The sequence below is a fragment of the Peromyscus maniculatus genome, chromosome 10, assembly GCF_049852395.1.
Source record: "Peromyscus maniculatus bairdii isolate BWxNUB_F1_BW_parent chromosome 10, HU_Pman_BW_mat_3.1, whole genome shotgun sequence".
In the NCBI taxonomy this organism is placed as follows: domain Eukaryota; kingdom Metazoa; phylum Chordata; class Mammalia; order Rodentia; family Cricetidae; genus Peromyscus; species Peromyscus maniculatus.
In genome coordinates, this window is record NC_134861.1 from 94,308,335 (window position 1) to 94,322,624 (window position 14,290).

The window sequence follows — 14,290 nt, forward strand, 5'->3', positions numbered from 1 at the left end:
TAAATTTGAGGACCAGAGTTCAAATCCGGAGAACTCACTTAATATTGGGTGGGTGTGGTGACTCACCTATATTTCTGGGGCTCAGAAGGGAGACAGGGGAAGCTCACTCTGGGTTCCACTGATAGACCCCCAGCTCAATGAAAAGGTGAAAAGGGGCTGAGGAAGACTTCTGATGTCAACCTAACTAGTGGCTACTTGGAGGTAAGTGAGGTCTGGGGGTGGCTTTATTGGGGGTGCAGGACAATTTAGTTATAATAGCCCAACTGTGAATCTTCTGAAAACTCTTGAACTGTGTGCGTAGTCATCGGAGGATTCTATGGTAAATGAAAACAAAGTTCCTTAAAACCATTAAACTATCAAGAGAAATGGGATTGGGTCAAAGGACAAAGCACGCAAAGGCAGGACTAAGGTGTGTTGTGTGGGCAGGACACATTGCTGTCTTCGCCTGAGGGGACTGGGTGGGCCAGGAAGTGTGATGGGCAGGGCACAAAGGACACATGCCAAGAGGGACCTGGGACCAAGTAAAAACCTAAGAAAGCAACAGGAAACCATGGCTCTCCTTTAACTGCTGTTCCTCCTCTGTTGCCTTACGCTTTCGATTGTAAACAAGATGGAGTTGGCTGACAGAAAAATGACAATATTACTTTTGATACTTTTTATCCTTTCAGAGCCATCAAGTCCATGAGTCATACTACCTCCGATGTCCCCTCGATAAGAAATACTTATACCCAGCAAAACTTTCAATCACCATAGATGAAGTGAACAAGACATTCCAAGACAAAACCAGATTTAAACAATACCTATCTATAAATCCAGCCCTACAGAAAGCACTAGAAGGAAATTCCAACCTAAGGAAGCCAGATACACCCACGAGAACACAGGCAATAGATAACCCCACAGCAGTAAATCCCAAAAAAGAGAAATACACACACACTACCACCAAAAGATCACAGAAACTGACAATCACTGGTCATTAATATCCCTTATTATCAATGGACTTAATTCACCTATAAAAAGACACAGGCTAACAGAATGGATAAGAAAACAGGACCTCATAACCCACCCTATAAATGTACCAATTATAGCATCCTTGAGAGCAGGAAAATGGAGATGTTGAAAGATTCCATACAGGAGGATCTGCCCATGGCAATGAATGACCTGGATCCATGCGCTTGCTCTGCAGAGCTCTGTAATACCAAGGTTCTCCTGTTCTGCTCCTGGTTCCTCAAAAACATGCAGGAAATGGTAATTAGATGCTTCATAGGTTAGTCACATTTGATTCTTGCACCTGTCTAATGTAGACAATGGTCTGCTAGTGATAGAGCTGTGAAACACCAAAAAAAAAAAAATGAATCGGATATTTAATGGATATGTAGAAACAGAAAATTCCTTGTAAAATTACAGAATGGTAAACCAAGAACACACTAAGCCATAATAAAGTTTATCATTAAAATTCTGAACAGGCATGTTAGGTTCTGTGTCCTGTCTCCTCAAGGTTTGGATATTTTGCAAAAGACTTATTTTGGGGTGATATTTTATTTGTACCCTAACAAATAAAGCTTACCTGAAGATCAGAGTGCGGAGCTAAGCCATTAGTTAGCTATAGAGGTCATCAGGTGGTGGTGGCACACACCTTTAAGCCCAGCACTCAGGAGACAGACAGAGGCAGAGTTCAAGAGTTCAAGGCCACCCTGGGCTGTATGAGATTAATCTAGTTTAAAAGAGAAACAGAGCCAGGCAGGTGATGGCTCACACATTTAATCCCAGCACTAGGAAGGTTGAGACAGGAAATGATATGGCTGGGCAAAGAAAGGAATATAAGGCGGGGGAGACAGGATCTAGGATCTCGGGCATTCAGTCTGAGGATTCCTGGAGACAGGAGCTCCCTCTTTCTGGTGAGGAGTTGGCGAGGTGAGAAGTGGCTCTGACTCGTTTCTTTGTCTCTCTGATCTTTCAGTGTTTACCCCAATATCCAGCTCCAGCTTTTTATTATAAGACCAATGAGGATTCGTGCAACAATATTTGAATCCCACCATCATTCTTTTGTAGATAAATATACCTTATTGGCTCTAGATGAGTTTGCCCTACTTCATTATTTCCAAACATTAAGGACACGGAATATGGAAGCAAAACCCTGGTTATTCTGGCTAGATGAGAATTTCAAGTTCCTTACAGTATATATTAGGTAAGGAGCTTGGGTCGTTTGCACCCTACATAGTCCTATAGAGCTTCAAAGTGAGGCTTTGGCTTTGGTTAAGATTCAAGGTCCCCAGAAGAGCCGAGGAAGATGGCTCTGCATTCCATAACTGGAGGCGTAATGAAGTCAGCAGCTTCGTTCCTGAGATCCAGACTGTAATAATGGCAGCTGAGTTCCAAGACTAAATGGAGCATCTGAGGCAGAGAACAGGACCAGGCTGGAGCAAAGGTTCTGCAAGCAGGAGGGAGGAAAATGAGTGGAATAGCTTTGACAAACATTTCCTTCAGAGGACTAGCCGTAGAGATGCAACCCCATGGCTTCCAAGTCCCGTCCCGTCCCTGCAAGTCAGGGAGAGACACCTGTATACAGTTTCCAGTTAATAGCACAATCATGCCTGGCTTTTTATTCCCTCTCAAAGCATAGCAGTTGTGTGTGCTTCTGTCGGTTCTTGGAAGACTTCCCGTCACTTGAGATAATCTAGAGCTAATTGCTAAGCTTCGTGTGCCTCCAAATGTGCCTCTGTGTGCCCTGGAGAAGGCAGCAGAGGGGGGCTATTTGGCCCAGAGCTCCCACACACTAAAGGCTTCAAATGTAGACTTCAGACGTTGCCTCCAGATGGAGTACAATAGCCTCCTCGATGCTTTTACTCTCGTGGCTTCAGTATGCATGCATGCACCATGGTCCAAAAATGTTAAGTGACATAGTCCAAAATAAACGGTTCACACATTTTAAGTGGCAGGCTGCTCTGAGTAGCATGAGGAAGTGCCATGCCATTCTGCTGTGTCCTGTCCAGACTTCTCCTGTGTGCCTCTGTCACTGGCTCTGCCCTGGGTATCACACCTTCTATGGCAGTATCCCTGTGGCCATGCTCAGGCAACCCCCCTGCAGTAGTTAAAGCTAAGTTACAACACCCATGTCATTCATGCCACTCACTTCCTCCAAGGAATTCAGACAATCATATATTTTGAGAGAGAACAAATCCACACGGACTTTTATTATTGTACATGTCTATGACTGTTCTATTTATTATTGGTTTTTATTGACCTCTTATTATACCTAACTTAAAAAGTTAGATTTTACTGTAGGCATACATATAATGAGGAAAACGAAGCATCCATGGGTTTCAGTTCCTCTGTGCTTTGAGCATCCAGTGGGAGTCCAGGCATGTATCCTCTGAAGATACAGAGATACCATGATAGCTACACAACTGAGATGATCACATACACTGGGCAGCGGAAAGAATATGGCAGTCACCATACCACTTGTCCGGCCACATAGACTCTACACTAATTTATTTAATGAATCTTATAATTATCCTGTGGATACTGATGCATGTGTTAAAAGTCTTAAAGTGTTAGGTGGTGTGTGTGTGTGTGTGTGTGTGTGTGTGTGTGTGTGTGTGTGTATTCATGCATGTATGCATGTGTATATACATGTGTGTGTGTGCAGGTATACATGTATGCATGGGGGTGAAGAAGTTAACCTCGATTGTAGCTCCTCAGGTGCCATCCACCTTTTCTTTGAGATGGGGCCTCTCATTGGCTTGGAACTCACTGATAAGACCTGGCTGGCTGTCCAACATGCCCCACGGACTTGTTGTTAGGCGTTTTTATTATCTTATTTTGGAATTCACTTAGTCTTTAATATGCCGATACCTTTAAAGACTGTGAAAGAAGTATGGAGAGGCTCTGAGTCTAAGTGATTGAATGGGTGACATCAGCCACCAAGAAGAGACGTTTGGAGGCCTAATTCCTGAGGGCTGAAGTGATGGATAAAGGAAGGAAGAACTTCCCTGGGCCAAGGAGGAGCCCTGGACCTTTCCAGTAGTAACGTTTGCTCGTCATGTGGCAAGTCTACCTCTGCCAGGCCTATCTCAGCAGTATCAATACTAGGGTTTCGTTTTCTTTGCTCTCTGCGCACACTCCAGACCATCATTCATCTCTCACTTGAATGATGTACTTCCAGCTTTGTCTCAGATCAGCTACACAGCAAGAGAGTTAACAAACACAGTAGGTCCCTTCTCTCAGGAGAGGGGAAGAGCTGCAACATGGTTTCACTATGAGCCCTGGCTTGTTAAGGAGCCTAGAATGACCTAGGATGGCCTTGAACTTACGATCTCCTGCTCCAGTTTTGAGTCCTGGGATCACTATGTGTCACAGCACCTAGCTTCAAGTAGGTTCTTAAAGGAATCTACTAGTGATTTGGCTCTTACACGTGAAAAGAAAGCTAGCAATTCAAGACAGTCATACTTAGAGCTGTAAGCACCATGCTGGTGGCCCAGTCAACCAGAACTGTGGGTAGGAGGCATCTGGAAGAGAATTCTGGTCAGAGAGACAGTTGCAAAAGAGGTAAAGCAGGCCATCTTGCTTCTGAGCATGCATTAAGTTCCCCCTAACTTAGCTATCCTGGTGCATTTTTGCAGAAAGTTAAAAGGAAGAAAATGAAGAGGAAGAAACTGAAGATACTAAAGAAGATGATTAAGAAATATCCAGGAAGGAGAAACTAGGTGAGAAGACAAGCCTTTTCTTGAGGTTGAAGGGTTGGAGAATTGGTTCAGTACAGAGAAACACAAAGCTCAAGACAGAGCGGAGGAGAAATGGACTTTCTGCCCGGTAAGCAAGAAACACTGAGGAAGAGTTGGTAATGGGAGAAGAAAGGAAATTTGGCTGTGGAGATGGATTTGTGGGTAAGTTAAGAGGGGAATTAAGGCTTACTCAGCCACAGTTTGCAGTATCCCAATGGATTTCTGAACTTCCCCAGGATGGGATGGCCATGATCCAGCACTCTCGGCAGGTTGGGAACCTAGACCACTCTGGGATGCAGGCATGGTGAGTACAGGGCAGATGCTACAGACCCAGGGAGGTGGCCCCTCCTCCCTTCATCGGCCTATTGCCTACTTTCTATCACTCGAGGTCTAGGCTCAGCCTACATGCTTGCTGCATCAGACTCTCCACCTCAGACTGCTATGGTTCAAATATAACTGTCCCCTACTCCATCCAAGGATGCATAGGTCAACTGTATAAAAAGGTGGGAATTTAATTGGCTGTGGTGTTTAGAGATGGAGTTTAGAGAAAGTGATTAGAATTATGTGAGATAATTGGGATGGAGATGACATGATTAAATCCTGGTGACTTTCTAAGTAGAGAGAAGTAGACACAGACTCATACACTATGTGGTATCCTGTCACATGGTACTCTGGGTCACCTTGGGACTCTGCCAGGGAGAATGCCATAACCAGGAGACAGACCAAAGGGGCCATCCAATCTTGGACTTTGAATCTCAACCCTCATCTCTTTATAAAGCTAGCCTGCCTCTAATATTTTAGCCTAGAACAAGACACTCCACCCAGATAACATGCAGGTTTTGCAAAAATGTGATTGTTTTTATCCATCCTTGTAGGGGCTGTTTTTTAAGTAGCCTAAAGCTATCACCAATTAAATATTCTTCCTCCGTCACACTTTCATTTGATGACTACAGCTACATATTACATTCAGGATTGCCAACAGCAGAGTTAAACTGAAACCTATTACCCGTGGCTTCATACAGAGTCAAGACAGAAATTCCTAACATCCTCTTGAGTACTAAGTTAAGATTGAGTCCTAGTTAAGATGCAGTTAACAGGAAAGAAGATAAAATACAATGTAAAATAACTCTGGGGTGGACTGGAGCTGCTGTTCTCTGTAGACTTCACATCTCACCATTTACTTCTTTGAGACCCCAAAAGTTTCTTGCAGAGCAGGGGCCTTGGGACCTGTGCTTGCACACTACACTCATTGCAAGGGACCCAACGCCAGGTTCTAGTTTACTTTAGAGTTCATTTTGAAAGAGGGTCTCGCGGTGTGCCCTTGGCTAGCCTGATACCCACTGTGGAGATTAGGATGGGCTCAAATGTACAGGGATCCTCCTGCTTCCACCTCTCAAGTATGTGCAACCAAAGCTGCCTTTTAATTTTTAAGTCACCAAAACGGAGAAGATCTGGGGCCACAGGCAGCCCAGTCTGAACTGAACCTGGCATCACTGCTTCCTGTCCCTGGCTCAGAGGTCTCTGCAGCACTTGACAGTGGCACTCTTTCTACAGTTAGAAGATGCTGCCCATTATATAAAGAGATACCTCTCCCTGTCTGTTGATGCATATGGCCACACCAACTCACAAATGCAATTACATTCTGAGTGAAGTGAGGCATTATTTAGACATAAAGTATACATAGCCTAGACAGAGTCCAGGAAAAAGTGAAGGACTATGCTGTTTCACCTGGACCACTCACCATCGTCACCAAGCAAAGGGTGCTGGGAGTTACAGTGTTCGCTGGACCAATGTGACAGTCACTTGAAATATGAAATGCCTCTATGCTGCTCTACTTCTGTGACTAATATTGCTCCTTAACGAAGACAAGATCTAGCTCATATCAAGTGACTGGGTTTAATGTCATGAAGTTAAGCTCAGAATAAATTGGGTTCTGCAAATGGAATTTTAAGTAAGAGTAAAAACATTGTAGGGGGAGCATGAAAGGGTTTGTAACCAACGGAATACAATTGAATACAAGCAAGTGTACACGCACAAGGGAAAAGGAAGTTGGGCGGCACCAGGAGTGGCGTGGACCAGGGAGACAGGACCGCAACCAACGCAGACTCCGCGCTGTGAGTTGCCAAGACAGCTTGTAGGCACAGTCTGTGAAGACGGAGCTGAGGAGCCGGGGCACCACTATGGTGTTGTGTTCTCTTTTCTTAGTGGATGGAAACATGGCTCTGAAATCCTGGGGAGGCAGAGGCAGGTGGATCTCTGAGTTTGAGGCCAGCCCGGTCTACAGAGCGAGATCCAGGCCAGCCAGGGCTACACAGAGAAACCCTGCCTTGAAAACAAACATACAGAAAGCCTTCTGTAGTCCTCCTGACGCATCCTCCCACCTACATTCTTTCCCTCTTCTTTGTCTTCTGACCTTTTACTGAAGCGTTGGAATTACAGCTACAGTCCTGTGCTCTGCTCTTCATCCTGTTTCCATGCCCCCTGACCCCGGGAGGCACTGACTTGCACCACCAGACTTGGATGACTCTGCTGCGTCTCCAGCACCTTTAGCTCCATACCCAGCTCTCTGCCCGAATCCAAGCGCCCATCACATCTCTTCTGTTTGACTCTTATAACCCATAGCTCTCAATGCTGCTCTCCTTCTCCATGCAGTTTACATTTCCCTGAAGTTGTGGCAATCTTCCCAAAGTTTCAACAGTCATATTTTTATATCAGTCATATTTTATAGCAGATTTTTATATCAGTCATGATCCATCCAGGAAATAAACCACTCTAAAGATATATGCAATTTACATTGATAACATGGATGGCAGAAACGTTTGGAAGCTGGAGAGAAGACTTCAAAGCCACCCAGTAGCAGAGGGGTCACTGACAGCCCAGGGATAAAGGACCAAAGGGAAAATATGATGGTTTTTACAGCTCAGAGTGTGGTGTCACTTCATAGAACGGGGAACTACATCTAACCTGTCCAAAGATGAGGTCATGGGGGAGATATGGCAGCTAGTATCATTGGCCCGAAGTGGAAAACCATGGCCAGAACTTTTGATTTCTGCCTTCCCCAGTCATCTCCCTTTGACCAAACACATCAGAAACAAGCAGGCCCTAGAGCATGACCATGCCTGCAGGAGTAGATGCTACAAGGGAAAGACTAGAAATGTGTGTGGGCAAGTAGACCCAGATCCCAGAGATCCCCTTCTAGGAATCCTGCTGTGTTCCCAAGAGCCTTCCACACAGAGTCCAGCTCCTCGTTCTAGAAGACAAGATGATGCATCTTGTTCTGCCACCTGCTTCTCTCTCTCTCTCTCTCTCTCTCTCTCTCTCTCTCTCTCTCTCTCTCTCTCTCTCTCGGGCTAACTTTTACCCAGCTTACAGACTCTGACTTAATGTCACACACAACAAACTGTTTGCTGAGCTACAGAAATGCAGAACTATAATCTTAGAGTTGAGAGGCTGAGGGAGGAGGAGCCAGGGACACATAGCAAGACCATGTCTCAAATGAGTTAAAAAAATAAAATAAAATCAAACCAGCCGCCCCTGTTCTATGGTCTCATCACTGTGATCCAATGGCTGACAGAAGCAGCTCCAGGAAGGACTTATTTTGTTTCTCAGTTCCAGGATGCCATCATGCCAGAAAGTCCAGGCAGCGGGAACAGGCGGTGGCTGGTCACACTATGTCCTCAGTCAAGGAGCAAAGAGAGATGAATAGTGCTTCTCAGCTTGTCTGTTTCTTTTTTATTCCATCCAGGACTGCGGCACACGGGTGAGTGCTACCCACATTCAGGATGACTCTTCTTTTGTGATGGTTGGAGTGAAAATGTCCCTCCTGGGCTCTGGAATTTGAACACTTGGTCTCCAGTTGGTGGCCCTGTTATGGAAGACTTGGGTGTGGCCTTGCTGGAGGAAGTGTGTCACTGGGGGTAGGCTTTGAGGTTTCAGAGCCACCAGCCATTCCCAATTTGCTCTGTGCCTCCTACTTGCCATGAGATGTGAGTGCTCAGCTCTCAGGTTCCAGCTCAGTCACTGCATCTGCCACCTCCTGCCATGCTGCCACTTCCACTACAGACCCTGACCCTCTGGGACCGGAAGTCCAAACAAACCTTTTCTTCTAGAAGTTGCCCTGGTTGTGGTCTTTTATCACAACAGTAGAAAGTTAACTGACACACTTCAGGCAAAACTCCCTGGAAACACGTTCATACCTACACCAAGAAGTTTGTCTCTTAGGTGATACCAAAGCCAGTCAAGTTGACAATCACAGTCACCCCAGTCTTCAATGCTTCCAGGTGAGGGTCTCCTGGTGATTTTTCTGAATGTGCTGTTCTCTCCACCTTTATGCATGCTAAAACTAGTTCTCTCACAGCTAGAGGAAGCCTCAAACCCCCCACTTCCCACCATGGTGCTGGCCTCTGGTTACTGAACCCACGTCATGGTTTTTTTCCCCAACCAATCACAAAGTTGCCAAGAAGTGCCATGACCAGATGAAGAAAGAGGAAGCCCCCTTGTGGAGTAAAGCAGAGGTGTGAACTGGAGCAGCCTATCCATAAAGCACCTTAGGGCCCCAAAAGGAGCAGGGAGGAGCTGGCTTAGCTCCTGTGTCTCCACAAAGCAGCATGCCTGGAATCCAGTTCAAAGTCAAGCCCATTACCCTACCTCCTTCTCGGTGTTCTGGACACTAAGTCGGTCATTAAAGATGCTTGCTCAGCTGGACTTCTGCTGAGGAGGAATGGCCCAGAAGGGCTGCTCAAGGTCTCCAAGGAGCCGTGCCTGTAAAAGACCAGGGGGAAGTGCTTTAAACCACTTCGCTCAGATCTACTTTTTGCCGAATTCCCTTGGGTGCAGAAAATTGCTCAAGTGTTATCATGTTTCTCTCCTCCACTGATAGAAAACCAACCACAGCATTGACTATCGTGGCAGATCACCAGTGACATCTGCGGAGTCACTTCATTCTGGAGGCCTTCAAACACTTTCCCGTCCTCTGTTAGCCAGGTCTACTCAGTGTGGTGAGGGGATTGGCAGTGTTCACTATTGCTATTCTTTCTCGGGATCGCACTGTCTTCATAATGAAACAGAAGAGGAAGCAAGGATGGAGTCACTGCCCGCTTCTGTCTCCTCCTAGTTCAGCATGCATCTTTTGAGGGTTGGCCTTCTTCACACTGCAGTCTTCCTCAACACAGGCAAACCTCCAGTGCAGCCCTCTGCGTACTCCCAGATTTCTTTAAAACTCAGCTTTGTAGTTCATTGCAACCACTCTGTACTCTGTCATGATGTGTGCAAGGAACTCTTATCCTTCTAGTACTGTGCCCTGATGTGGGCTAGTGCTCACCACACCATACAGGGAGTCCAGCGGGATCAAGAAAGGCTCACAATGGGCATCAGTCTGGAGATCCTGTTCTTGTTTCAAATCTGCCAGAAAAAAAAAAAATTCATGGCGAACTGAGTAATGCCTCCAGCACCTTTCTATAATAGGGCGGAGGTCTGTGGCTGTCTCTGTGCTATAGAACCTAACAGACTGACGGGCTGAGAATGTCGTGCCGAAGTGTGAACAACACGTTGGTAGAAGTTTGAGTTTTCAATTCGGTTTTATTGGTGTCATAAGTGCAGACCCAATGTGACCTGACCAAAGTTGTGGAGCATTCTCATTTTGCTTTGTTACAGTCCTGGGGGTCGAACCCAGGGCCTCACACTCACTAGGCAAGCTCTCTGCGGCTAAGCTGTGGGGACGGCCCTAGGAACGCAGTCTCACATGCAGGAGCAGGCGTGACTTCCTCAGGAAATGCTGGCTGCTCTCTTACTGTCTCCTTCAGTAAGCAGCTAGGCAGCCTGGGACAACTCCTCCCCGTCTCCCAGTCTCAGAGTCCTCCTCTGCACCCGGGTGCCATACTGCCTGTTCAGACGGCTGTTGTGGGGTGTGTGTGTCACGGGGGGTGGGGGGGATCACAATGTATAAACGATTTTATATCAAACTCTGAATTGTTTTACACAGATGGTAGAATGGGAAAGGGGCTTGATAAGATGACTTTTCTCATCACAGCAACAAACTACTTGACAGAAGCAGCTGAAAGAAGCAAGGACTTCTTCCGGCTCACAGTTCCACGGTACGACCAGCCGCCGTGGTGGGGAGGTCACGGCCACAGGTGTGTGAGGTGTCACATCGCACCCACAATCGGGAAGCAGAGAGAGAGAGAGAGAGAGAGAGAGAGAGAGAGAGAGACGAAGGTTGGTGCTCAGCTTGTGGCCACCCACAGTGAGGGTGGCTGGCTGGATCCTCTCACCTTCATTAACCTAATCGAGAAACTCCCCCATTGATAAGTCTAGGAGTTCCACTCCTAGATTTCTCTAGATCCTGTGGAATCACCAGTCAGTATTAACCACCGCACTCTCTTGCCTTCGTCATTGCTACCCTTAATGAAGAGAGGGTAGCGATCTGAAGGTTCGCTCAGCAGTCCTCTGGGTGGAGAGCAGGGACCATGCCGTGTGCTGCCAGGGAGACAAGGTGGAGGAGTAAGTACTGACAGGTTTACCAAGGGAGAGATGTTGACTGTGGCGAGAGCTGGGTGACCACCATGCTGCTGAAGCTGAGGTCAGCTCAGGAAAGCACAGGAGAAATGGAGCTGGAGACGGAGGCGAAGGGGACTCCATAGCTTTGCTGTAAGGAAAACAAGAGCAGAGAGGGAAGTGGGACTAGGGAGCCAAGAACTCTGGGGGGAATTTTAAAGACAGTTGTCTATGGACACGGAATGTATTAGTAATTCTTGCTCTGCAGAGACACTGTCAAGGCTGGGTATCAATGTGACTGGGAATTTCTCTCTTCACGAACACAGTTAGCAACTGGGGGGGGAGGAAAAAAGAGAAGGAAGGAAGGAGAAAGTGGAAGGGATGAAGGGAAGGAGGGAGGAAGAGAGGGAGGGAGGGAAGGGAGGAAGGGAGGAATCCAGCCTTACTGGCCACCTGATAACTTTCTCTAGACAGCTGATAGGCAGGCCTTAATTAGCTTCAGATTTTGAGCACAAATGAACCCAAATGGATTCAACTTTTCCTCAACGATGTATCGTTTATTTTGTTACTGAAATAAGAGTCTCAGGCAACTGGGAATCAATGCATTGATTTAAATATTATGCAAAAGATGGAGCTATTACGATGAGCACATTTTTATGACTTAAAAATCACATTTCAGCATTTTCTTATGTCAGGGGCTGTGACAGGGCAGCATTGATTAACACGTTCAGACCCGATCATCAAGAAAAAGACTTGAAACTGCAAATTTTTTTCTTGTGAAAGATGGCTTCTTAGGTCCACATTAAGTTCAAAGTTATTAAATAATGACAGTTACATTTGGGAGTTTTGGGGCATGTGATTTGTTTTTAACTTTTTATTATGAAAAATTTCAAACTGGTGCAAAAGTACAGAAAGGATACATAATGACCTTACTCTTACCATCCCCTGGACCCAGCTTCCATAATTACCGACTCGGAGCCACGCTTATTGCCTCCATGTCCCCTCATCACTTCCGTCTCCTAAGTACTGGACTACTGGAAGCAATTATTTTGAAGTGAATTCCAGACATAGCATCATTACATCTGTAATTATTTCACTGCACACGTTGGAAAGAGACTATTTTTAAACATTAAAACATCATATTGTCATTTTCACACTTAAAATCAGAGTAGGTCATTAATTCTAGCAAATATTCTTCCCATTTCCATAAACGCCTTCACATATTATCAGTTTAAATCGGGATCCTGTAGAAACACCGTCTTCGAAAGGAAAAGAGGGAGGGATACAGTTTCAAGTTTTGTTTTTACAAACACCTTATCCAAAACTCCTTATTGTTGTGATGCACGGCATAAAAGGAAGTCTGGCTGGAATAGGAGTAGTGTGTTTTTAATTTTTTCGTTTTCCCCGTGACGTCACCATAGGTGTGCCCCATTAGAGTCCTCATTTGCCTTTCCCCGCGCTGGCCTCCACAGGCCTCTGCACAAAAACGCGTGTAAACACACACACACACACACACACACACACACACACACACACACACACTTGTAAGTTTAGGTACCACATTTGTCTGTCTTTCTTTTTCTTCACTGACACACGGGTAGGCTCTACGGCAGCAAGGCTGAAGATGGCTGCAGTAGTCGGGAAGGTGGGAGGTGCAGCTCCCGGCGGGCGACCGCCGCGTGGAGTGTTGGAGCAGAAGAGCACCGTGCACCAGCAAGAGCGGGGAGGCCCGCGCTGTCGGGGGAAGCGAGTATAGGCCAGAGCCGAAGACCATCGGTTCAGCAACCTTGGCACCAAGTCCTTCTGTGTGTGTGTGTGTGTGTGTCTGTGTGTGTGTCTGTGTCTGTCTGTCTGTCTCTCTCTCTCTCTCTCTCTCTATATATATATATATATATATATAGAAAAGAAAGAGGGATATATATATATATATATATCCCTCTTTCTTTTCTTTTTAAAAAGTGTATAGGTGTGTTCTGCTTGCATATATGTCTGTGTATCACATACATATAGTGCCCATGGAGGACAAAAGAGGGCATTAGATGTCCAGGGCCTGAAGTTACAAATGATTGACAGCCGCCATATGGTTGCTGAGAATTGAACTCAGAACCTCTGGAAGAGCAGCCAGTGCTCTTAACCTCTGAACCATCTCTCCAGCCTCTAAGCTCCTCTTGCTGGTTGTCTCCTAACTCCACATCTGGGCTGGTACTTCTCTGGGCCACACCCTCTGTAAAAACAAACAAACAAACCAAAAATACGTTGCTGCTCTCATATGGTAAGCTCAGATGGCCTCCAGTCCTGTATTCTTTCTTCATCCCTGGCCTCGGCAGGGCTGCACTACAGGGCGATGGGCCCTATGCCATAGTTCATTAACTTTCCACAGGATCCCAGCCCACCAGAGCCACACTACAGCCCAGAGTAAGAGATACAAACCTTGGGGGCTTAATGGATGAGTTGAGGGAGACGGATGGAACAGAGGCCGGAAGAAGGGACTCCAGGAAGCCATCACCACGCAGGCACTTCACACATGTTGGAGAAATCAGAGCCAAGGTAACCACCTAGTCAGCACAACTTCTTCTTCTTCTTCTTCTTCTTCTTCTTCTTCTTCTTCTTCTTCTTCTTCTTCTTCTTCTTCTTCTTCCTCCTCCTCCTCCTCCTCCTCCTCCTCCTCCTCCTCCTCCTCCTCCTCCTCCTCTTCTTCTTCTAGTTCTTCTTCCTCTTCCTCCTCCTCCTCTTCTTCTTCCTCTTCTCTCCTCCTCCTCCCTCTCCCTCTGCCCCTCCTCTTCTTCCTCTCCTCTCCTCCTCTTTTTAAGAGTTAGAAATGGGGCCGGGCGGTGGTGGCGCACGCCTTTAATCCCAGCACTCGGGAGGCAGAGCCAGGCGGATCTCTGTGAGTTCGAGGCCAGCCTGGTCTCTAAAGCGAGTTCCAGGAAAGGCGCAAGCTACACAGAGAAACCCTGTCTCGAAAAACCAAAAAAAAAAAAAAAAAAAAAAAGAGTTAGAAATGGATCTTCATTTAAAACTCCGGTCTACCAAGTTAGCTTTTTTCAATGACTCGGGGATCGGGACATTCACAGCCT